Consider the following 26,595-nt stretch of genomic DNA (forward strand, 5'->3'; position numbering starts at 1 on the left):
GCACGCACACGCCCATGCACACACACACACATGACCCGCCTAAATTTATATAGATGCACGCTGTGCCAGCATGCGCAAAGCTCCACTGTACAGAGACATATTTCTCCGTTTAGCCTGCAAAGGCGATCGGGAGCCGGTGCTGTTAGCGAGCATCTATCAAGGCTGGCACAGCGCACGAGAGGGTGGTGTGGCCAACGCCGCGCCCGGCCCGCATTTGTATCCCCAGTGCTGATGTTTACAGACCTCGCCAGCTGCTCATTTAAGGTTGAGCCGACCTAGGGCGGTCACATGATGTTTAGTCGTAGCCGTGAGCCGAACCCATCCTGTGCGGTTGTGGCGGGCCTTGTCAACGCTTAGATCCATTTGGTTACCGGTGGATTCACCACTTTTTGACAACGTTGTTTGAGAACCCTGTCAGGACCGCACCAGACGACTTTGCATCGGCTACAGAGACAGTGGGAGAGGCTGGCCAATGCCCTGGTGCTCTACTGGTCAGCCAGGCTACGTATGCTCATGGTGTGGTAATTGCCACTCCCACCAAACCAAAGCACCCGCCTGGGTGCTTTATATCATTGAACAGTCTACCCACACCAACCCCCTCTACGCACTCGAGTAGTCGTGGTGAGCATGGACATATCTGGGCAGAGTGCTCATGGCCAGTTTAGCAGCGGAGGTCTCACTCTGGGTCAATCGAACCGTCATGATCTTTTATTAGCTGCATGACGCCGCGTGTAAGCTGGCAGGTATGTCGCTACCTACACAGTCTTCTCGGCCACAGTTGCGATTGCCAAAATGTGGACCCCTCTGAAATAACATCTGCACCGATTTCAATCATTCAGGCTGGCCTGCTTACGATCCACCCTCCATTTAACCAGACTGGATTGTGTGAGGAGCTCAAAGATCCTTGAAAGATTTGGACACAGTCCCATCAGTGAATTAATCTGGCAGGCGAGGCTGCGTTGGCTGGGTCATGTAACCCGCATGCCCAACCGACCGCATGCCCAAGCAGCTACTGTTTGGCAGGATAGAGGGGTCTAAACGAGTGCGACACGGGCTGAAAAAAAGATGGAGCTGATGCAGTACAGGAAGATGTGGAGCTGAGTGGACTTGCGGACGACCGGTACTGGCGGTGTCAAGATCGGCCTCTATGGAGGAGGCTCTTGAAGCACGTGGAAGCAGTCACATTCCAACAACAGCGAAGGGCAGAGGAGTGATGCTCACAGCAACGAGTGGACCACCATGCGGAAAACAAAGATAAAGGTGGCACAGTGGGCAGAAGAGGTGGTGCATCTGCCAGCCATCTCAGTCAGTCAACCCGAGGCACCTTGGCCTGTCCCGTGATCATCTGCCAGGGAGCCTTCGACACTCCACGTGAAAGCCTCAAAGTGCACCTAGCATGGCACGAGCGCTGTGTAAACGTCACCGCCACTGTTGCATATACGACTCGTGTTGTATGTGTGTGTGTTTGTTGTGTATGTGGAGTATGTATCGTGGCTGTGTGATGTTCACTCCGCTCGTGATGAATTGATTCACTCCTTCAGGGCTTGCAGGCAGCACGTGACCCATTCCCTCCTAGCGTGTGACGTCATAGTGCGGGGATTTTTGACAGCAAGGGGCTGGGCCTGCCAAGGAGGAGGATGGAGAGGGGATGAGGGGAGGGGGAGATTAGTGGGGGGTGAGGGGAGGGGTGGTTGTGGGGGATGAGGGGAGGGGTGGTTGTGGGGGATGAACGGTTACAGGCGGATGGGTGCAGAGGGGAGGGGTTGGGTTTTCGGGGGGCGGGATACGCGGGGAATTCGGGGGAAGAACCTCGAGAGGAGGCGAGATGTGGAGGGGGAGGGGCGAAGTGGGTGAGGTCTGGGGCGAAGCTGCGAGTGAGAGAGGTTGTGGGTTTGAAGGTGAAAGGTCATGCAGTGGGGGAGAGTGGGGGGGGTTGTGAGTGGGGGTTTGGGGGTTGTGGGGTAGAAGGGGAAAGGTGAAAGGTCATGCGGTGGGATCGGGTCTGGATGGCGCGGTGGGGGGGAGTTTGAAGGTGAGAGTTGGTTGTGGTGGTTGTGGTGGTGGTTGTGGGATGGGAGAGGTCATGGGTGAGAGGTGGGGGTGTGGGGGCTAGTTTGGGCTCGTGGTCAAGGTCAGGGAGGGTGAGGGCTGCATGCCCTCACCTTTACAAATCCAGCTGAGTTCAAACCTCCGCTAATCGCCGCCCGCCGCCAGACACGCACACCGCGCCCCAGCCCACGGTCTAATCAGCCCTGAGGGGGGGGGGACAGATCGGTGTGGGGGGGGATGTCTCGCTCATCTCGTTTACCCTAAATATCTCGGGGGTAGGGGAGCGGTGCTGGTGGTGGGGGTAGCCCATGCTGCTGCTGCTGCTGCTATAATTAGCGGGGCGAGAATAGCCATCGCGACGCGGGGTACTCACTGTACGCGCGTGCGTGAGCGCGGGGGGTCGACCCCCTCCACGTGCCCCCTGCGCATCTCCCTCCACTGCTGCTGCCCCATTCAACATCCCATTCAACCCCCCTCCCACCCACCCACCCCTCTCAATGCCCTCTCCACCACTTCTCTCCCTCCACCCCCCTCCCCCCTCTGCCACCACCACTGGCAGCATCCCAATTCCCACCCCCTCCCTCTTTGTTGATTTCACCACCGCCCCTTAGACTCTCACCATCCCTTGTATCACTCCGTCAATATCCATGAATTCCCCGATTCGTTATCCCCATTCATATCCCTTTGCCATTCCCTTCACCACCCCTTTCATCGCCACCAGCACCACCTCTTTCATCACAATCAACATTCATCTCTCCGGGGTAGATACAATGGGCATCTTTAAAGACACCACACGGTGCCTGCCGTGGGAATGTGGAATGAGCTGTCACAGCTGGACTAGGACCACGGCATCGGCACGGGAGGGAGGCGAGATGCGACTCGTCGACGTTGATTACCTCGCCCTCAAATAATCATCACCACGTCTCATCTTCACGTCTCATCTTCACGTCTCATCACCACGTCTCATCACCACGTCTCATCTTCACGTCTCATCACCACGTCTCATCTTCACGTCTCATCACCACGTCTCATCTTCACGTCTCATCTTCACGTCTCATCTTCACGTCTCATCACCACGTCTCATCTTCACGTCTCATCACCACGTCTCATCACCACGTCTCATCTTCACGTCTCATCTTCACGTCTCATCTTCACGTCTCATCTTCACGTCTCATCTTCACGTCTCATCTTCACGTCTCATCTTCACGTCTCATCACCACGTCTCATCTTCACGTCTCATCTTCACGTCTCATCTTCACGTCTCATCTTCACGTCTCATCACCACGTCTCATCTTCACGTCTCATCATCACGTCTCATCTTCACGTCTCATCACCACGTCTCATCTTCACGTCTCATCACCACGTCTCATCTTCACGTCTCATCTTCACGTCTCATCTTCACGTCTCATCACCACGTCTCATCACCACGTCTCATCTTCACGTCTCATCTTCACGTCTCATCTTCACGTCTCATCATCACGTCTCATCACCACGTCTCATCTTCACGTCTCATCTTCACGTCTCATCACCACGTCTCATCACCACGTCTCATCTTCACGTCTCATCACCACGTCTCATCACCACGTCTCATCTTCACGTCTCATCTTCACGTCTCATCACCACGTCTCATCACCACGTCTCATCTTCACGTCTCATCTTCACGTCTCATCACCACGTCTCATCACCACGTCTCATCTTCACGTCTCATCACCACGTCTCATCACCACGTCTCATCTTCACGTCTCATCTTCACGTCTCATCACCACGTCTCATCTTCACGTCTCATCACCACGTCTCATCACCACGTCTCATTTTCACGTCTCATCACCACGTCTCATCTTCACGTCTCATCTTCACGTCTCATCACCACGTATCATCTTCACGTCTCATCACCACGTCTCATCTTCACGTCTCATCACCACGTCTCATCTTCACGTCTCATCACCACGTCTCATCACCACGTCTCATCTTCACGTCTCATCTTCACGTCTCATCACCACGTCTCATCACCACGTCTCATTTTCACGTCTCATCACCACGTCTCATCTTCACGTCTCATCTTCACGTCTCATCACCACGTATCATCTTCACGTCTCATCACCACGTCTCATCTTCACGTCTCATCACCACGTCTCATCTTCACGTCTCATCACCACGTCTCATCACCACGTCTCATCTTCACGTCTCATCTCCACGTCTCATCACCACGTCTCATCTTCACGTCTCATCACCACGTCTCATCACCACGTCTCATCTTCACGTCTCATCACCACGTCTCATCTTCACGTCTCATCTTCACGTCTCATCTTCACGTCTCATCACCACGTCTCATCACCACGTCTCATCTTCACGTCTCATCACCACGTCTCATCTTCACGTCTCATCTTCACGTCTCATCACCACGTATCATCTTCACGTCTCATCACCACGTCTCATCTTCACGTCTCATCACCACGTCTCATCTTCACGTCTCATCACCACGTCTCATCACCACGTCTCATCTTCACGTCTCATCTCCACGTCTCATCACCACGTCTCATCTTCACGTCTCATCACCACGTCTCATCACCACGTCTCATCTTCACGTCTCATCACCACGTCTCATCTTCACGTCTCATCTTCACGTCTCATCTTCACGTCTCATCACCACGTCTCATCACCACGTCTCATCTTCACGTCTCATCACCACGCCTCCTCTTCACGTCTCACGTCTTATCTTCACGTCTCATCACCACGTCTCATCTTCACGTCTCACGTCTCATCTTCACGTCTCATCACCACGTCTCATCTTCACGTCTCATCACCACGTCTCATCACCACGTCTCATCTTCACGTCTCATCACCACGTCTCATCTTCACGTCTCATCACCACGTCTCATCTTCACGCCTCATTACCACGTCTCATCTTCACGTCTCACGTCTTATCTTCACGTCTCATCTTTCCTCAACCCCAACCTGGAGGCGGCGCTCGGCATTAGCAACCTCAGCAAAGGTTTCGCACCCCAGGCAGCTCAAGAGGGCCCAGATTCGTTTAAAATAGAAGTGAACCTAATATCAGCCCGACATTAATAAACATCCCTCTCTCATCCCTATCCTGTATCTTCTCTCCTCTCCATCTTTCTCTCTCTTCTCTCATCTCACTCCATCTCTTGTCTCCCTCCCGCCATCACCTATCATCGCTGTCATCATCAGCCATGGTCAATCCACCGCTGGATAAAAGACTACCACAATCCGTTGTCACCTCTCACGAGCCTGCCGCGTGTGCACGTGTGGGTGACAGATATCTGAACCGTTCCTGGTGCCTCCCCTAGGTCGACTCAGCCTTATAACTGAGTACCTGTTGCAGTGGGTATAAAAAGCATCAGCACTGGGGAGACGAAGGCGGCTGGGGTATTTCTGGCCACACCACACACCCACCCCCCTTGTAGGTGCGCCCTGACCTACCTACCTACTCTCACAGCAGCTAACAACACTTTGCCCCAACACCCTGTGTAGGCTACACGGGGACCTTTTGTCTTTATATTGTATATTGTATATTGGGTAGTGGGAGGTCGTGGAGCATCCCCACCACCCTGCGTCTACCTGTGCACTCAGCCTCCTCGCTCATTCACCGCCTCTGCGTAACCACGGCATTAGCCCGGGCGCTGGCCCGTGTCATTAGCTCCAGGGCATCATAACCCAACACAGTGAAAGACAAACACTAATCCGGCCCATCGATTCATAATCACCGGGCATCGATGCCCGCGGTAGCCAGCAACACGGAGATCACACAGAGAGAGAGAGGGGGCGATCACACACACACAGAGAGAACCATCACACACACAGAGAGAACCATCACACACACACACAGAGAGAACCATCACACACACACAGATAACCATCACACACACACACAGAACCATCACACACACACAGAGAACCATCACACACACACAGAGAACCATCACACACACACAGAGAACCATCACACACACACACACACAGAGAACCATCACACACACACACACAGAGAACCATCACACACAAGGAGAGAGAACCATCACACACACACAGAGAACCATCACACACACAGAGAGAGAGACCCATTACACACACACACACACAGAGAACCATCACACACACAGAGAGAGAGACCCATTACACACACACACACACAGAGAACCATCACACACACACACACACAGAGACCCATTACACACACACACACACAGAGAACCATCACACACACACACACACAGAGACCCATTACACACACACACACAGAGAACCATCACACACAAGGAGAGAGAACCATCACACACACACAGAGAACCATCACACACACAGAGAGAGAGACCCATTACACACACACACACACAGAGAACCATCACACACACACACACACAGAGACCCATTACACACACACACACACAGAGAACCATCACACACACACACACACAGAGACCCATTACACACACACACACAGAACCATCACACACACACACAGAGAGAACCATCACACACACAGAGAGAGACCCATCACACACACAGAGAACCATCACACACACACAGAGAACCATCACACACACACACAGAGAGAACCATCACACACACAGAGAGAGACCCATCACACACACAGAGAACCATCACACACACACACACAGAGAACAATCACACACACACAGAGAGAGACCCATCACACACACACACACAGAACCATCACACACACACAGAGAACAATCACACACACACAGAGAGAGACCCATCACACACACACACACAGAACCATCACACACACACACACAGAACCATCACACACACACACAGAACCATCACACACACACACACAGAGAGAGACCCATCACACACACACACACAGAGAACCATCACACACACACACAGAGAACCATCACACACACACAGAGAGAACCATCACACACACACAGAACCATCACACACACACACACAGAGAACCATCACACACACACAGAGAGAGACCCATCACACACACACAGAGAACCATCACACAAACACACAGAGAACCATCACACACACACAGAACCATCACACACACACACAGAGAACCATCACACACACACACACAGAGAACCATCACACACAGAGAGAGAACCATCACACACACACAGAGAGCGAACCATCACACACAGGAGAGAACCATCACACACACACAGAGAGAGAGAGAACAATCACACACAGAGAGAACCATCACACACACACACAGAGAACCATCACACACACACACAGAGAGAGAGAGAACCATCACACACACACAGAGAGAGAGAGAGAACCATCACACACACACAGAGAGAGACCCATCACACACACACACAGAGAGAGACCCATCACACACACACACAGAGACCCATCACACACACACAGAGACCCATCACACACACACAGAGAGAGACCCATCACACACACACACAGAGAGAGACCCATCACACACACACACAGAGAGAGACCCATCACACACACACAGAGACCCATCACACACACACACAGAGACCCATCACACACACACAGAGACCCATCACACACACACACAGAGACCCATCACACACACACACAGAGAGAGACCCATCACACACACACACAGAGACCCATCACACACACACAGAGAGAGAGACCCATCACACACACACAGAGACCCATCACATACAGAGAGAGTCGTACCCCTCCTCTGATCCGCCAACAAGTCGGGGAGGGAACTTCCCGGCTCCAATCTGCAATCTGCCCGCGAACCACCGCGACCCCATCGCCAATAGCGCACCTCTCGGGCTTATTCACAGAACATTGTTCGGGGACTCCTATAACCCTCCAACAACAACAGCAGCGACAGCCACCTCACCCCCAGGCGAATCCTCCGGTTGAAATGATCCCGTGGGGACATCCCCAACTTCCGAATCGCCGTGGCTGCGTCCCAGCCTACCCCTGCCCCAGTTCGCCGTGCCGACGTGGGAGTCCCGACCCCCTAGGGTATAGCCCAGACCCCCTATCCCGAAGACCCCCCCTGCTGCCTGCCTTGAAGGGCGCAGGGGGAGAAGGACGCTGCAGCAGCAGCACACGTGGAGTCGTGGCTGCGTTTGTGGCTTTACGAGCCCGAGTGCTCGTAGAGGGAACGCGTCTGTGGGTCTCAGTAAGCAGATAGATCAGCAGACGCCTCCCCCCACCCCATCCCATAGTTGCCCCTCTACATTCACAGAGTCAGCACGCATTCTGTGGACACGTCCCATCAGCCACACACTGAATCCTGGGGGTGCATCTCATCAGCGGCATCGGTTTATTACGAGAGAGGTCTGGAGCCGTTTTGACTTTCAGTGTCTCATCAGCAGCATCATCAGCAGCATCATCATCATCAGCAGCATCATCAGCAGCATCATCGTCATCAGCAGCTTCAGCAGCTTCAGCAGCAGCATCATCAGCAGCATCATCAGCAGCATCATCATCAGCAGCAGCATCATCATCAGCAGCAGCATAATCGTCATCAGCAGCATCATCAGCAGCAGCATCAGCATCATCAGCAGCAGCATCATCAGCAGCAGCAGCAGGGTCCAGTTTGCTTGACCCGATGCTGGTTAGCTGCCAGATGTTTATCGCCGCTGCTGCCAGAGATGATGGTTGTGTTGAGATGTTCAGTGATTGGTGATTGCAGGACAAAGTGACCAGGGGAAGGGTGGAGGGGTTACTCAGGTGAGGCTCCACCTCCAATGGGGTTGAGGGGCCACCCATCCACCCACACCTTGATTATTCATACGACAGAGGGTCACGATCACGAGGCGGTCATACGGTCATACTTTAGACAGCGTTGTCCCTTCGACTTCTTCACACGATGCTCTATCCGCTGCTGGATGAGGAGGGCCTCCCCACTGGGCTTGTTTGACCATACTTCACCATTCCACGGCAGCGTAGGCCGTTGCAAGCGGGGAGCATAGCAGACATCGAAGCAGGGTGCAGTTCAACTAAAGATGTTGCTGCACTTTCATCTGCGGACACCACAGCGCTCATACAGTTAACGGCGATGAACTGCCTAGCTTAGTTAAATTACAAGTGATGGGTTAAGATGACCCTGGCTAATTCGTCTAATTGGTCTCACCACGTGAATGTGCAGGGCTGCTCTGTGGGCGGCAGAGGGCAGTGCGGAAAAGTCCGATGTTGTACTGCACTTGTATGCTCCCGCGTCGCGTCCATGCGTTCCCGCCTGCTCCAACCCGCACTGACCAGCGTGGTGAAGTATGGTCACGCGACACCCGCGGCCCATTGGCTTTCTTTACCCAAGCTCGAACATTGTAAACACAGTTCGTATCCGCGCTGGGAAATACAATAGCAACGCTTATCCGTGTTGGGAAATGCATTCCAAATCCTTAGAAACGCAAAAAGCATGCTTATCTGCGTTACTAAATACAAATGGAATGTTTATGCAGGCTTGGAAATATAAAGGCATTGCTTATCCACATTGGGAGATATACACGCGACTCTGTGTTCTCATCTGCAGTGGGAAATAAAACACCTTACTCTTGATAGTTGTAGACAATTTAATACCCGACGTTTTTCCCAACTGGAACTTGCTTATCCTTGTTGGGAAATACAACGCGCTATGTTAAACTGCATTAAGAAATGCAACATCACCGACTTAGCCGTGCTTATCGGTACTGTGAAATCCAATCCAAGTTCGTGTACGCGGTAGCCAATGCAACGCCAGCTTTCCGATGCCCATGTAGACTAACAAATACATCGGCGTTGCTTATCCGCGCTGGGAAATATAGCTTGCGGCCGCGAGGGGCGGGGCTCGGTGTCGCGGGGGGCGTGAGGGCGGGTGCGTGCGCATGCGCAGTGCGCGCGCGGCGGGGCGAATGAAGCTGAGCGCGGCCAAGGTGAAGGAGTCGGCGGCTCCAGCTCCGGCTCCGAGCTCCAGAAATCCACTCGCCGATCGGGGCTCCAGCGCCAGTCACGGCTCCAGGCTCCAGCGCAGACACCGCTCCAGGCTCCAGCGCAGTCACGGCTCCAGGCTCCAGCTTTAGCCGCAGCCACAGCCATAGCACCAGCGCCTAGCAAAGCCGCGTCTCTAACCACGCAGCACCGAAGCTCACAGGCTTCAAGGCGCGCTTCTCTCTCTCGCCACCTTCCACCGCAGCTGCTCCAGGTTCTGTCTACTGCTAGCCCCGTGCCTGGCTGTACGACTCCGTGGGCTCCGGCAATCGCCGCGACTCCAGGCTCTATCTCCAGCTACATCCCAGACATCATCTGCAGCTGGAGCCGACTGCTGCGTGCCTGCTGCGTGCCTGCTGCGTTGCCTGCTGCTGCACGTTTCATTCCCACAGCCGCGTCCTCTTCCTTCCACACCCCCCCCCCTTCCCGCGTGGCCGCAGCCTCGTTCCAGCAGGCTCCAGACTGCCTGCAGTCATTCATTGTCTCCGCTCGCATCTCCATCCCCGCCACGCGTGGAGCGCGGTCGACGAGGAGGGAGCCACGGGGAGAGGCAAACACGGAGGGAGACGAGGAGGAGGAGGAGGGAGTCGCATAGGGAAGACGGGGACGCTTCTCCGGGTCCCCTTGGCCGCAGCCCAGACCCCCGAGACCAGAGGCGCAGGCGTGGGGACTGCACTGTAGTCGCCGCCTCGTCTCCCGATCGCCAACCTCGTTCTGGTCGTCACCACCACCACCACCTCTCTCGTCTTCCACCTCCCGGAAGCGTGAGTAGTGCACTTGGCGATCCTGCTGCTGCTGCTGTGCGGAGTTGGGCGCGTGCGTGCGTAGTGCACCACGTGTTTACGTGGTGCACTACACAGGGTTGTGTATTGGGGGGTGTGTGTAACACGTGCGTGCCTGTGTGCGACACGGCGCAGTGTGTGTAACACGTGTACACGTGTGTGCCTGTGTGCTACACGGCGCAGTGTGTGTGTGTAACACGTGCATGTGGATGTTGTGCGACGTGGGTTGTGTGTGTTGTCCGCACAGCCTCGTGTCATGGGTGACACGGAGCCTTGCGTCTGTGTGTGTGTGTCAGTGTGTGTGTGTGTGTCAGTGTGTGTGTGTGTCTGTGTGTGAGATGCACGGGGTCACGTGCGTGCGTGGACACAGCACAGCGGTGCAGCACGTGGTTCACCCCTGTGTGCGTCTGTGTGTGTCAGTGTGTGTGTCAGTGTGTGTGTGTCTGTGTGTCAGTTTGTCAGTGTGTGTCAGTTTGTCAGTGTGTGTGTGTCTGTGTGTGTCAGTGTGTGTGTCAGTGTGTGTGTCAGTGTGTGTGTCTGTGTGTGTCTGTGTGCGCACGTGTTCATGGTGGCGGCACTTGCAGCACAACCGGGGGGTGGGCACATGTGCAATAGAAGCAGTGTCTGGTGTGTCTGTCTGTGTGTGAGTGTCTGTGTGTCCTGTGCAATAGAAGCAGTGTCTGTGTGTGAGTGCCCTGTGCAATAGAAGCAGTGTCTGTGTGTGTGTATATATCTGTGTGTCTATATCTGTGTGTGTGAGTGTCCTGTTCAATAGAAGCAGTGTCAGTGTGTCTGTGTGTGTGTGTAAATGTCCTGTGCAATAGAAGCAGTGTATGTGTGTCTGCGTGTGTATATCTGTGTGTGTGTATATCTGTGTGTGTGTGAGTGTCCTGTGCAATAGAAGCAGTGGCTGTGTGGTGCACCAGTGCGGACCGCCCCCGCCATGCGCGTGTGCACTCCACGCGTGTCTCCGTTGCGCCTCCATCCCCATTACCGCTGCCGCATTAATTAATGAAGCGACATCATCATCATCGCCACCAGCAGCATCGTGCCCATATCGGCACAGCAGCTCGTACGCACAGCAGCAGCAGTGGTATCGGCAGTGGTATCGGCGGAAGTACAGTTCTGTATATGCAGCGGCAATATAATTCGGGTGAGCCGCAGTAGTTGCAGTAACAATAGCAGCAGTATTGGTGGTGAGTGCAGAAGCAATCACCACAGCGGCAGGAGGATCAATAGCAGCACCAGCAGCAGTAGCAGCAGTAGCAGCAGCAGTAACAGTAGCGACAGCCTTTGCAGCAGTAGGAGCATCAATGGTGTGAGGGCTGTCGGTGGTGGTGAATGATCGTCAGCCTGATGAAGTGCAGCACTGCGAGCTGTGAGTGGCTACTGAGTGCTGCACACAGCTGCAGCACAGACGACTGCTGCAGCACAGACGACTGCTGCAGTACAGACGACTTCTGCAGGGTAGTAGTGTATTGTAGCATCAGACAAACTATTGCGTAGACAGCGAGAGTTGAGCAGTTCAGAGAAGCTGCTGCCGCTGCTGCTGCTGCACACGTGGGGAGACCGGCAGCAGCAGCAGCAGTGGCGGCGTGGGCGCTTGGGGCTGTGAGAGAGATCGCCTCTAAGGTTGGCACGGCGCTACGGAGGGGTGGTGTGGCCTGCACCACGCCCGGCCGTCTTTGTCTCCCACTAGCGATGCTTGCACCAGGTGCTCATTTACACACACACACACATACTGACACACACACACATACTGACACACACACACATACTGACACACACACACGCGGGGGGGAGACGGGAGGGTCGTCAGCACACTGACACTGCGCGCGCACTCTCTCACTCACTCACACATCGTCACACACTCACACACTGTCACACACTGTCACACACATCGGCACACTGTCACACACTGTCACACACATCGTCACACACACATACTGACACACATACTGACACACACACAGTCACACACACTGACACAGTAAACACACACACACTGACACATACACACTGACACAAACACACACACTGACACACACACACTGACACACACACACTGACACACACTGACACACACACACTGACACAGTCCCCCCCCCCCGCCCGCAAGGACACGCGCCCCGCTGTGCTGCTGCACGTCACGTGCGCGTGGGGGTGGGCGAGGGGGGGTGGGCGAGGGGAGGGGGTTGGCGAGGGGGGTGGGCGAGGGGAGGGGCGAGGGGGGTGGGCGAGGGGAGGGGCGAGGGGGGGGTGGGCGAGGGGCGGGGCTATTGATCACAAGCCGCTTATGTAACGCGGGGCCTGACGCAAGCCCTGGGGCCCGCTGTGTTCCCTCCACTCCAGAGCGGGCTTGCTGGGCCCCCTGGGCGACTCTCTGTGTCGGTGTGTTTACTGTGTCGGTGTGTGTGTGTCGGTGTGTGTGTCGGTGTATGTGTGTCGGTGTGTGTGTGTGTCGGTGTGTGTGTGTGTCGGTGTGTGTCAGTTTGTGTCAGTGTGTGTAAGTGTGTGTCTGTGTGTTTGTGTGTCAGTGTGTTTGTGTGTCAGTGTGTCTGTGTGTTTGTGTGGCAGTGTGGGTGTGTCAGTGTGTTACCTTGTCTGTGTGTGTCAGTGTGTATCAGTGTATGTGTGTTTACTGTGTTTGTGTGTTTGTGTGTCAGTGTGTTTGTGTGTCAGTGTGGGTGTGTCAGTGTGTTACCTTGTCTGTGTGTGTCAGTGTGTATCAGTGTATGTGTGTTTACTGTGTTTGTGTGTCTGTGTGAGTGTGTGTGTGCTTACTACACTCGCGCATTTTGGTGCAGACCACGCTAGTGCAGCCCAGTGCAGAGTCCCCGAGTGCAGCACGTGCAGCCGCAGTACTTGGTGCCATTGCACTCGACTGTGTGCAATATCCTGGCGTGCGGCAATGTGCCGTGATGCAGTGTCCCATGAACACTCGCCTTGAATCAGGGCCTCATTCCATCAGACGAGGTCTGTGCCCCCGGCACACCACGTCCAGGACACCCAGTGCCGGCCCGAGCCTCTTGGGGGCCCTAAGCAGAATTTGATTTGGGGGCCCCCCTCCCACCACGCAGACTCATCTGTGCTAGAAGATTATTGACACAAATGTCACACTATAATGTTATAGCGAATATTATAAACGAATACAGTGAGGTTATGTATTAATAAAAAATAAAAACAACACTTAAAATACTTCACTCTTTTATTAAAACTTCTGAATACAAACGGTCACAAAAAACATATTAAATAAATTATTTGCAAATGTGCATTAAATGTGCAATCTTTTAAATAAAACCAAAATAGACAAACATTAATCTAATCAAAAATAGAATGTTACAAAAAAAAAGATACTTAAATAATGAAAGCAAACATAAGAACAGCAAGGGTTCAACAATGTCAACTGTACAACAATGACCTCAAAATCGTTCCTTCCTAGCTTTTCTGGAGGCAAAGTCACTAATGACATCATTGTATGGTATTGCTTGGCCAACTTTGTTATTAATACTAATGACTGCAAGTCCACTTAGTCTTTCCTGGGCCATTGATGATCTCAAATATGTTTTTATCAATTTGAGCTTGGAAAAGCTCCTCTCTGCTGAGGCAACTGACACAGGCAGAGTGCAGGCTATCCTGAGAGCTACCCAAAGATTTGGGTAAAGCTCACACATCTCATTTTGTGAGAGGTATGTGAGAAGCTCAAAGGCAGTCATCATAGTTTGGGGAAGTTCAGGAAGACAGAATTTTCTTGTCTTGAATCATTTATTCATTCATTCATTAATTCATTTATATCACTTGTTTAAGTTATTTAATTGTAAAAAAAAAAACGATTCGGGGGCCCCCTGGTGGCCAGGGGGCCCCAAGCAGCCGCTTAGTTCGCTTATGCCTCGGGCCGGCCCTGAGGACACCCCTCGCTCTGGCTGGGGCGGGGTTGGCGCGACCCCACGACTTGGGGTTTACCAGCAGCTCGGAAATCATCGCGTGTGAAGTGAAGTCCGTGGCTATACAAGACAACGATCCCCCGTGTTGGGCCAAGTGCTTTTCGAGAGCACCTTGCTGCCCATGAACACAGAAACTCGGGCCAACGTTTCGGGCCCTGGTCCTTCTTCAGAGCCAATGGCTCTATGCAGAGCGCAATAGCCACGTGCTGAAAGAGTCGGGTGTGTGTTTCTGTTAGGAGACGTCTATCCTTACAATGGTAACACAGCAGCAAGCAGCAAGAACAACAACAACGATGATGATGAATGAACTGTGGTCATGCCGGTCACTCAGCACAATTACGGGCTCACACTGAGATGATGATGCTTGTGGCAGCATTAGCCCGCCGCTGTGAGAATTAACGCTTTGCAGACGCAAAATAGATTTAAATTGACGTCTTGGTAATGCAAAGACAGAAAGCCCCCGGTTATATATCTTCCAGACTGTCTGGGACAGGGGCTGTGAGCGAGCACTCGCGAAGGCCAGCGCAGCGCACGGATTGTGTGGCCACATCCACTCCCCGCCTGCTTTGTCTCCCCAGTGCTGCTGTTACACGCCGCCGCACGAGCCACGGGATGAGATGTCGGTCAGCGGTGTTGGCCATGAGCGAGAATCGAACTCGGGTCACGGGCTTCATCGTGCAGTGCGCCAACCACTGCGCCACCGCTCGGACACACACACGTGGCGTTTATTAATATACACGCGTGCGCGTGCGCATTGTCTATTTATAGACACGTGCGCATAGCTGATCATACACAAACACAGATCGAGATCCCCGTTGTAAACCCCGATCACCTTTACCAGACTGGGGGAAGTGCTGTTGGCGAGCACCTATGAAGGACGTCATGTATGTATGTATGTTGAACTTCTGTTGCACCATACGTAGCTAACCGTGCTAATCGGAGGTGCGGGGGGGGGTGAGCGAGAGAGAGAGGCGTTGCAGCACTGCTCGTGTGATCCAGACCACCAGTTGGCGCATGGGGGGGTGGGTGGTCAGCACCACGCCCGGCCGCCTTTATCTCCCCAATTGTGATGTTTACGCACGGCCCCAGGTACTATTTTAAGACTGAGTTGGCCTAGGGGAGACCCGGGACCGATTCAGGTATTTATCAACGATGTTGACTTTGAGCAGTTCTAGAACTTGGGTCGCTGGGTTCGTAGCGCAGCGTGCTAACCACCGGACTACCACTCTTCGTAGGCGTTCAAACAGAGACACACACTACAACACACACTACAACACACACACACAATACACACACTACACCACACACACACACATTACAACACACACACAACAACACACACACACATTACAACACACACTACAACACACACTACACCACACACACACTACACACACACACCACAACACACACACAATACAACACACACATTACAACACACACACACAATACAACACACACATTACAACACACACACAATACAACACACACAATACAACACACACACTACAACACACAACAACAACCGCCATTCGCCACTAAGTGGCGGTGATGTCACCACGACGCTTGTGCCAGGCCATGTGCACCTTGAGGCCACGTGAAGTGTCGAACGCCCGCTGGCAGGAGGTCACGGGGCAGACCCAGGTGCCACGGGTCGACTGACCGAGATGACCGAGATGACTGGCTGATGCACCACCTGTGCCCCCTACTGTGCCAACTTTCTGTGCTTTAGCCACCCGGCGCTCCGCTCGTTGTTGTGAGTGTCGCTCCTCCGCCCTCCGGTGTTGTTGGAGGGCGACTGCCTCCAACTGCCCAGTAGCGTCCTTCACGAGCCTCCTCCACAGAGGCCGATCTTGACACCGCTGGTACCAGTCATCGGCAAGTTCACTCAGCTCCACGTCCTCCTGTACCACATCACTCCATCTCTTCTGTAGCCCGTGCTGCGCCCGTTTAGCTCCCTCTATCCGGCCGAACAAAAGCTGTTTCGGCATGCGGTGGCTGGGCAAGCGGGCTACATGACCCAGCCAACGCAGCCTTGCCTGCCGGAGGAGCTCACCGATGGGACTTTGCCCAGATCTTTCAAGGATTTGTGAGCTCCTCACACAATCCACCTGGTTAAACCCAGGATGGATCGTAGGCAGGCCAGCCTAACACACTACAACACACACACACACTACAACACACACACACACTACAACACACACACATGCCGTACGGTAATAATCATTAGCCATGATCCATCCACTGCTGGATGAAGGACTCTGCCAGTGCCATCCCTCGTGCTCACGAGCTGCAACGATCCATTGCAGCGGGCACATGAGCCGAGCTATCACTGCGTCGACCTTGAGACTCGACCTTCAGACTCGACCTTTACACTCCACTTTTACACTCCACTTTTACACTCCACCTTTACACTCCACCTTCAGACTCCACCTTCAGACTCGACCTTTAGACTCGGCCTTTAGACTCCATCTTTAGACTACACCTTTAGACTTGGCCTTCACACTCCACCTTTAGACTCCACCTTTAGACTCCACCTTTAGAATCGACCTTTAGACTCCACCTTTAGACTCCACCTTTAGACTCCACCTTTAGACTCAACCTTTAGACTCCACCTTTATACTCGACCTTCAGACTCGATCTTTACACTCGATCTTTACACTCCACCTTTACACTCCACCTTTAGACTCCACCTTTAGACTCGACCTTTATACTCCACCTTTATACTCCACCTTTGGACTCGACCTTCAGACTCCACCTTTACACTCCACCTTTACACTCCACCTTTACACTCCACCTTTACACTCCACCTTTAGACTCGCCCTTCAGACTCCACCTTTACACTCCACCTTTACACTCGACCTTTACACTCGGCCATCGTCCCTGCTTGCGACGTCTCCAACACGCCTCTCGCCTGCTGCCGCTATTGCCCTCGAGTCCGTGTGCTCCTCTTGCCGTCTCCCGGTGCAGTTTCGAGTGTGCACCTCTCCTCCACCCTTTGCCATTTAGTCAACTTGAATGTCTCGTTCTTTGCTCGTGTCTCTCTGTCTGGTCCGTGTGCCAGGGCTGGCGTTGTGAAGTGATTGAATACGCGAAATTATGGGTTCAATATCAAGGTACCTGCAGCAGCAGCAGCTGCAGTAGCAGCTGCATCGGCCTCGGGCTACGAACATCATCAGCGCTGTTCAAATGTGAAAACTATTCAGTTATGCACACATTCACACGCAGGCACGCACAGAGTCCCGTAGACCGATTCGCACACCTACGTAATTGCAAAGCAGAGAACTCCCCGTGTAGCCTTTAACACTGTTTGGGCAAGTGCTTGTTAGCAAGCGCCTATTAAGTAAGGATGGCGTGGCGCACGAGCGGTGGATTTTAGCGCGCTTCACCGTGCCGGTCAGTGTCGTTTGGTGAACGGTGGTGGGTCGGGGTACGACGGCTTCAGTCGCCACTGATGTTAGCCCTGGCCGGGAATCCAGCGCGGGTCGCCGGGTTCATAGCACGGTGCGCTAACCACTGCGCCACCGTTCCACCTTCCGTGCGTGTAAACGTGTGTTCGCTCCCCACTTTCCATGTTTACTGTTATCCTCCTGTCAAACACCAATTACACAATTGCTAATTACGCCCTGCACGCATCTTGATTGGTAAACACGGACACGTGGAGTCAACACAGGCCGGAGCGGCGGCTGAAGGAGGCCGCCCGCGCTGAGATGTCCATCTCCGGCGTGTCTGTGCTGCGTGCTCAAGGCCGGGCCCCTCGGACCCAGAAACCACCCTGTGGGGGGGAATAGAACAGTGATTGTCACGTGGAGAGACCCGCCCTCGTCGTAGGAATGTGGACTTTCCACCGCTGCCCTGAACAGCTGTACACAGGAGATGGCCAGCACCTCGATGCCCTTCGGAGCAGGACATCACTTTTTTTTTTGACAGTGGGTCAAGGGTGGGGAGCGGTGGCCCAGCGGTCCGCACACTGCGCTATGAAATCCGCTGGACGCGAGTTCGTTCCGTGACCGTGGGCAACGCGAGGCTTGGGTCTCCGCTTGACCGGCCCCCACCGGTCCGCGTGGTGAAGAGTGGTCACGGCATTGGGAGGCCCTCATCCAGCAGTGGATTGATTAACGACTCTGAAGTTATTTCCGTGTTCTGTGGATCCTAAGACGCTCTGGGTAGTACGATGTACCCAATAACTTGTGCACCGTGTCAATAAAGTCACGTAGATCTGATCGCGCGCACGCACATGCACGTGCGCGTACCCACCAAAGTAAAGGACGCACCCACAACTTTTGCCTTTAAAGTGCAGTGAGGTGGGGAAATTGTGTCTTATAATCTGGAGAATACGGTGTTATTATTTTTATTATTGTTCAATGTTCTGGGTAGGGAGGAACACGCAGCACACACGGCTGCTGTTTATTGTCTCTGCGCGTGGGAGTGTGAGAGGAGATCTCTCCTGGGAGCGCCGATGTTTGTCTTGCACGTGTGCGCGCGTGTGCCTGTGTGCTTGTGCGCGCGTGTGAGCGCGTGTGCCTGTGTGCGTGTGCGCGCGTGTGCGTGCATGCGTGACCTTGGGCTGGGGATGTGGTTGGGGTCTCGGTGATTTGGGTCGGAGCGTGGTTTGCGGTGTGGAGAGTCGTTCTGCACAGCGGGCATTTCCATGAGCGATCGGTCATCGCCACGATCACTGCAGTTGCTGCCACCATCGTCACTGTTACTGACACTGCCATCGTCTCCACCACCAAAACTACCATCATTATTATCAGAAGTCTCATCACTGCCAACACCACCATCACCACGACTGTTGTCATCGTCACCATCACTGTCACCAACGCCACCATCGTCATCATTATTACCACCGCCAACACCGTTGCTGCAGCCATCATCGCTGCTCTCACCCTTACCACCACCAGCATCACCAAATCACTACCGCCTACAATACTGGCCACTGATAACCTCCACCACCACCAGCTCCACCACCACCACCACACCAAACACAAGCGACAACAACGGCAGCAGTTCCCATGACCGTCCGGGCGCGCGCCATCTCTCCGCCTCACACCTGCGCGCCCCGCAGCCGCCCTGATTGCGCCGCACGTGCGAGCAATTAGTCGTGGAACGCGGCGGTGGGGGGCCATGGGGGGCCATGGGGCTCGGCCGTTGGCTGCGGGTAGAGGGGGGGGGTGCGTGCGGGGCATTGTGACTCGCGTCACCGCAAGCCGCCCCCCCCCGTAGTCTTTGATGTCCCTGTCAGTTTGGGTCCGTGTGGCCGGGCGAGGCTCCCCGCCGGAGCGGGCCGGCCCCGCTCGGCCTTGCGTGGGGGGGGGGGGGCTCTTATCAGCCGTCGTGCTTCCCCGTTGTCGTAATGACATAACGAGCTCTTATCTGTCCGCGCTCGACGCCGTCTTGCGTAACCCGCGCGCACGGTCCGGTGCCCGGCCGGCGAGCCGCTCTCGCCCACAGCAGGGCGGCAGCGGGGCGGCCCGCGCGCTGCCGCCGCTGCTTTGTGGGGCTCGCGGCAATCGCCGCCCGGTGGTCGGTCGCCGGCCCCGCCCCCACCGCCTGTCCGCAGACTCGCACGACACCGAGACTTGCAAAGCGACCCACAGACCTGCGTAGAGATCCGCAGGACAACACGGAGGCCCACGGACTCGGCTGCCACGCCGCCGTTCGTTTTGACCACCGGTCGTGGTCCCTTCCAGCGGCGGTGTCGTGCCCAAGCCTCATTCTGTCTCTCGGCGTCATTCCAAGCATGCGCCTCTCTTTGTACAGAATGTGTCATTCTTAGCAGCTCTCTGAAGGGGCCTAATTTTTACACTCGGCAGAGCGGAGCCCGCATCGTACTTTGCTTGGGAGGCTGCCGAGTAACGCCAGACGTTACAGGCTGCGTGCGGGGTGTCCAGGAGGCAGCACTAGAGCAGAACGTTATTGAATCTATCTGTGACGCCTCTGAGCATTACCGCTCTCGCATTGTTGGTGGGCTTCTCCTCCAGCGTCTCCACGAAGCCAGTAAAAGGAATTCGTAGCCAAACATCCCGACGTCGCAAAGACCCTCTTGAAACGAACCTTGAGGCTCGGCGAGGCTTTCCTGGGTAAATAAAGGGCACTGTTATATGGTGCTGTGTCGGGTCAATGTGCAAGTGTGCGCAGACCGGGACATGCATGTGTGCAGAGAGACTGGGCATGCAGGTGTGCGCAGGCCAGGTAAGCTCCCCTTGGAGCCGGTGCTGCGGTGGGACTCGCGGTTTGCTATCATATCTCCCCACCCGCATCCTATTGCTCTTGGGCATGCGCTCGGGGTGTGCCTCCACGTGCCGTTTTGCTCTCCGTGCCGGGAACCTGTGCTCCGTTCCTTAAGAAGCTCCCAGCAGGATGGAGCGAAACGTCGGCCATCGTGCCGAATGACACGTGGTTGCATGACTGGAACACGCGCGGCAGTGCCGCACAATCGCGGGCACCCCGCGCGTCACCAATATCGGATCGTCAGAAATCACGCGAGCCCCAATCCCCGCGTGTCTTAAGAGCGCCGTCTGCGCGCCGTCTGGAAACACGAATGGGGCCAGCGGAGGCGCGGGCGGCGGCGGCGGGTTTAGCGGTGGCGGCGATGGCGGGGGTGGCAGATCAGGCGATGTTGGGGCGGTGCTTATGGAGGCTGATGAATTGGTCATCATCGAAGGGACTGATTAGACACGTGGCGATTAACCCCCGCCCTCCCGCCCCAGCCCTGCGAGCTCGTGGTCGCACATCCAGCGCATCAACACGGCCCCCAAGTCCCGTTGGCTACTCGTTTCTTCCCTCATGCTGCTCGCCTTCTTTCTCCCGTCGAGCCGAAGCCGTCATTTGCGTCGTCGCTAATGAATCCGTTCTGGGCACGTGATTGGATGTCATCCGTGTTAGAATCGATCTGTTACATCGTCATTGTCGTCATTCTCAGCCATGATCCATCCACTGCTAGATGAAGGTCTGCCCAAGCCGTTGCCACCTCTCGCTGTCCTGCGATGTAACGATCTACCCGGCACCCGCCCACAAATGGGATTTTCATCGCTCCACCTCTGTGGCGGACGTGCTCTCAGGACGTGCTCTCCTCTCTGGCTGCCACCCAGTCACCTCTCACGCCCAGCGGCCATCGTCCTTCCCAAGCCGCAGTGCAATGGTTGCCTTTTGCCTGCGTTTGTTCTCTAATGCACGTGTTCTTTTTACGCTGTCAACATAACTGACAGCGTCCGAATTCTTGCGTGCGAGGTGTTAATTGGGGGTTTGGTGAGCGGCGCTGCACTCTGTGTTACGCACGCACCGTCGCCGCCCTCACGGCCGCTGTGCACGGCCGCCTCTTCACCCCCGAGGTGACCGATGGGGCAGTCGTGTGGCCTAACGATTCATCGATCCATCCCAATCGATTCCTCCATTGATTTACTATAAAGTTGATATATTTTGTTTTAAACGCTCTCGGTGCATGCATGGAACAGACATCGCTCACCACTCCATCTGACCCGCCTGGGTGGCTCAGCGGTGGAGCGAGTGGCTCGCAATCGGAAGGTCGTGAGTTTAAATCCTGGATGGTGGTCAACTCTCGGCCCGTCATCGCTGCGGAGTCCATAACACGACCACCACCTCGTGTGGAAATCGACAGCATTCTCGCTCGCTGTCAACTCGACCCCGCCGTGCGTACGTGGACTTTCTGCCACCATCACAGGGTTGCAGACGGGCGATGAAATGAGATGGCTCCCGAGGGGCGGACAGCACGGAGCAGGCGGTCGGCACGGTCGAGGCTGGATCAAAGACAATGCAAAATGAGACGGACGGCACAAATGAAAACGTGGGAGCGAGCCGGCACCAACGGCTCTTCGCACAGAACACACGAGCGCAACTTTAATTAATTAAATATTCCGCCCAGGTAATCGTGAGAGGTGGTACATCTGGATGTCTAAGGTGTCAATTGACACACGCGCGCGCGCACACGTGTTAAATCTATAACTCGCTCACACGGTACAAGCAGTTGGAAGCGTACAGGGCTCGTAACACCAGCAATAGACAGGAGGCCTTGTCGGCGGCGAGTCGGAGCGGACGAAGCGAGCCAGACGTCGCGCCAGCGGAGCGGGCGAGACTGCGCCGAGCGAGAGGCCGTGCACGACAGATGGTGCCGCGAGAGCGGCGCACGCGGGACGGATTCGTGGCCCGCCCGATCGTGTGAGCTCACGGAATCAAATCGTTACACGCGCCGTAATTAATCTTGCCATCGTCATTATTCACCGTCGCCGTCGTTTGATGTCTGATGCAGAAACGGGTGTGCGTGCGTGTGCGTGCGTGCGCGTGTGTGCGTGCGCGTGTGTGCGTGCGTGCGTGTGCGTGTGAGCGTGTGCGTGTGAGCGTGCGTGCGTGTGCGTGCGTGTGTGCGTGTGTGTGTGGGGTGCGGGGCAGGGTCACTGGGGCGTTGCTGCCGGCGGGCCCATGGGGACATTCCGTCCCACTGCGCCGCACGGCGGTGGTAACACGCCCCAGCTGCCCGCACCGTACCTGCCGAGCCTGGCTGCGTGTGTGCGTGTGTATGGGGAGTGGTGGCATAGTGGTTAGCGTGACGAACCCGGTGACCCGTGTTTGATTTATGCTCGTGACCAAACTTAGTCGTGGATATCCGAATCGGTCCTGGGCCTCCACCGGTTTGACTCGGCCTTAAACGAGTAACTCGTGCGGTGTGTAAATATCAGCGGTGGAGAGACAAAGGTGGGCAAGCGCGATGTCGGCCACGCCACCAACCCCCTCTTGTGCCGTGCCTGCCTTCATAGGTGCTCGCTAACAGCACTTGCCTCGGCAGTTTGTTAATAGCGCTATGGGAGATCCTGGTCTCGCTTCTGTTTGGGCATTGTGTGTGTGTGTGAGCATGTGTGGAGGTACGTGCGCGTGTGGTGTAGTGGCATGCATGCTGCGCTACGATCCTGGTGACCCGAGTTCGCTGCCAACATCAGTGACGAATGTCTCGTGTGTTTGTATGTATGTATGCTGGCCTACGCATAGCCGACTGCTGATGAGAAACTGGATGTTGAAGCCGGTCTAGAGTTTACTCGCATTAAATCAAAGCTGCTGAAACATTCACAGGCTTTGTTGTGGCCGATGGGATGTGTAATGAAAGCAGCACACTTTTTTACGCGGAGAGCCAGGTATGGGAAGGAGGCGTGTTGTCTGCCTCGGTGTTTTGAGCTGTCTGCTCGCATTGTCTGGTTCGTTCTGTCTGCCCTGCCGGTCTCGTACGGCCGTCTCGTCTCGTCGTCTTGCCCGCGAGTGTGGGGCACCGCGTGGAATCCGCGCGCTGTTTGTGTGAGCGGTGATTAAAGGACTCTGGCGCGCGCCGTCTGGTGCGTGTCTCTCGAGCGCCACACTCTGCTGCTCCCATCTCTTGGCCACCGCGCAGCTGCAGCCTGTAACACCTGATATTGGCAGGCAGTTTTCCTATCCAAGGGCACACAAGACTGGAACCAGCTTGGCTTCTGAAATCTGATGAGAAACAGGCTCATTCATTGTAATGATTTACATTCACATACTGTGTGTGTGTGTATATGGTGGTGTGGCAAACACCACACACGGCCGCCTTTGTTTCCCCAGTGCTGATGTTCACAAATCGAGTTGAGGCTGAGTTGACTTAGAGGAAGCCCAAGACAGGTTCAGTTACTATCAACATCGGCCATGACCAATCCGCTGCTGGATGAAGGCCTCCCCAGGCCGTAGCGAACCGTACAGCACGCCTGCACAGCACGAGCTAATTTCATCGTTCCATCTCCGCTGAGGACGTGCCTATGGCGCGTTACTTCCTTGGGCTGCCATTCCGACTTTAGCCTTGACCCCCGGCCACCGTGCTCTTGTCGCGACAAGCAAGCGCATTCGCCACCGGTGTTTCGGCAAGTTTCCACTTGACACTGGGGTTGCACGTGACCGGGCATTGCCGACACTCACCGCTCGCGGACGGACGCGCGTTACAGAGCCGGGTGTCGGGTGCCGGGACCTGTGTAAGGTACACGGCCGGTAAATGTTTTGGCAGCACCGGAGAGACGGCGATCGATTGATCGGCGAGAACATCGGTTTCTGTCTCCACGCGAGAGTTATTACCCCCGCGTTGCTCCGTTTCGGCCGCAGCATCGCCGCGCGAATCGCCGTCGCCATCGCTCGTGATCTTCAGCAGGTGAGAGCCCATTAGGATAAACCGTGTCTTGCCGATTTAAGGCAGAATTGCCGCGTTTTGCAGCGGCGCGCGCATCTCGCCCGTAATGGAATTCGCCGCCCAGTGTTATTTAATTTATACAAATTGCTTGCGTTTTTTACGAGAATTAAAACGATGGGACGGAGCGCGCGGGTATTTGCACGGGAACCCATTTGCAAGAGTAAATGAAAAGCAAAGGTCGGAAAACCTTGAATAAGCACGAAGGAACTCGCTGCGTCGGAGGAGCAGGAAATGGGTTTCGTATGAAATGGATGTAAAATCTATACGTCTGCGCGTGTGTGGTCTGGATCTCATCGCACAAGCAAACAGATGGGGGCTAAACTATCGCTCCTGCAGCCCCCCCGCATGCCAATGAGAACACGGAGACGGGGTTCTCATTACGCACGCACGCACGTACATATGTACGCACACGTGTACGCACGTATGTAGGCACGCACTTTCTTTTTCTAAATACACTGCCGCACGAAGGCCTCCGCGTGCCGTGTATTTCACTGCGATTGTTTGGCCCGACTTCGCCAGAGCTGGACCCGCGGCCGGATCGGATGTCACTCGCCGCTGGTGTTCGTCAGCCGTGGCCGGGAATCGCGCTCGCGTCGCCGGGCTCGTAGCGCAGTGTGCCGACCGCTGCACCGCCTCTCCTCCCAAACTGATGATGTCATCTCCGAGGAGTTATTCGTGAGAGCGAAGCTTAATTTCAGCCGGGTCCGGCGACCTGAAAGAGAATTCCACGCCGGGCACACCACATCCAGTATAGCCGCGGTCACGAGTGACACGCCGCCTGCTGCGCTCCGTGCACCTTCCAGCGACACGCAAGAACGTCCGGCGAGGAATTTTAGCGTCTGCGATAAATGAAGAGACGATTTCGCTCTTGATGAGAGAAATCGACAACTGAAGCGGGGTGGTAGGGAAGGCGTACGTGACTGAAACCCGCGAGCGCGAAGCCAAAAGGGAAGCGGGCCTCGCGAGGTTGGCAGGCCAGGAAGCGTTGGAGCCGACGCGAAGCCACGAGGTCGTGGCCGCGGTGTCGGCCGGCTCGCAGAGGAGCGTGGGGCACGTTGCGGTTTGGCCCCCGTGGTTCGTGACGCGAGAATGTCAACTAGACGCCCGTGAGCGAGCTCCCGCAAAGGTCACGTGGGGGTTAGCCCACGTGCCCGGGTTGTAACGTTACGCAATGACGGGAAGAGCGGAACGAAATCTGCAAAAAGCGCGTAAAGAAGCACGCGGAGGTCAGAGGCGCGTTCTTGCATGAACGCAGAGACGGAAAAAGGGAACGCGTGGAATGGAGAACCAGCGCAAGTTGAAGACCCCGTACTGACGCTCGACAAAACTACGCGTGCGAGAGAGACGGTGGCCGGTGGTCGAGACAAATGACGGAGCAGCAGCCAAACGTGGCGAGGTGCTCGATGACGTCCGCCACAGAGATGGAGCGATGAAACCGGCTCGTGTGCGGTTTCATCGTGAGGCTGCGAGAGGTAGCGATGACTTTTGAGAGGCCTTCAACTTTGAGTCACGTCAGCAGCGTGCAGCGCAGACCGCCCATGCCTATTTACCACTTTCATCATCGTCATCATCATTGGCCATGATTAGTCCGCTGCCGGATGAAAGTCTCCCCAAGCGGGGTCCACCCCTTACAATCCCACGCTGTAGCGATCCACCCGCTGCTCCATCTTCGTGGCGAGCGTTCCCTCGTGCG

Source organism: Lampetra planeri, chromosome 21 (genome assembly GCF_965212315.1).
Source record: "Lampetra planeri chromosome 21, kcLamPlan1.2.h2, whole genome shotgun sequence".
In the NCBI taxonomy this organism is placed as follows: Eukaryota; Metazoa; Chordata; class Hyperoartia; order Petromyzontiformes; family Petromyzontidae; genus Lampetra; species Lampetra planeri.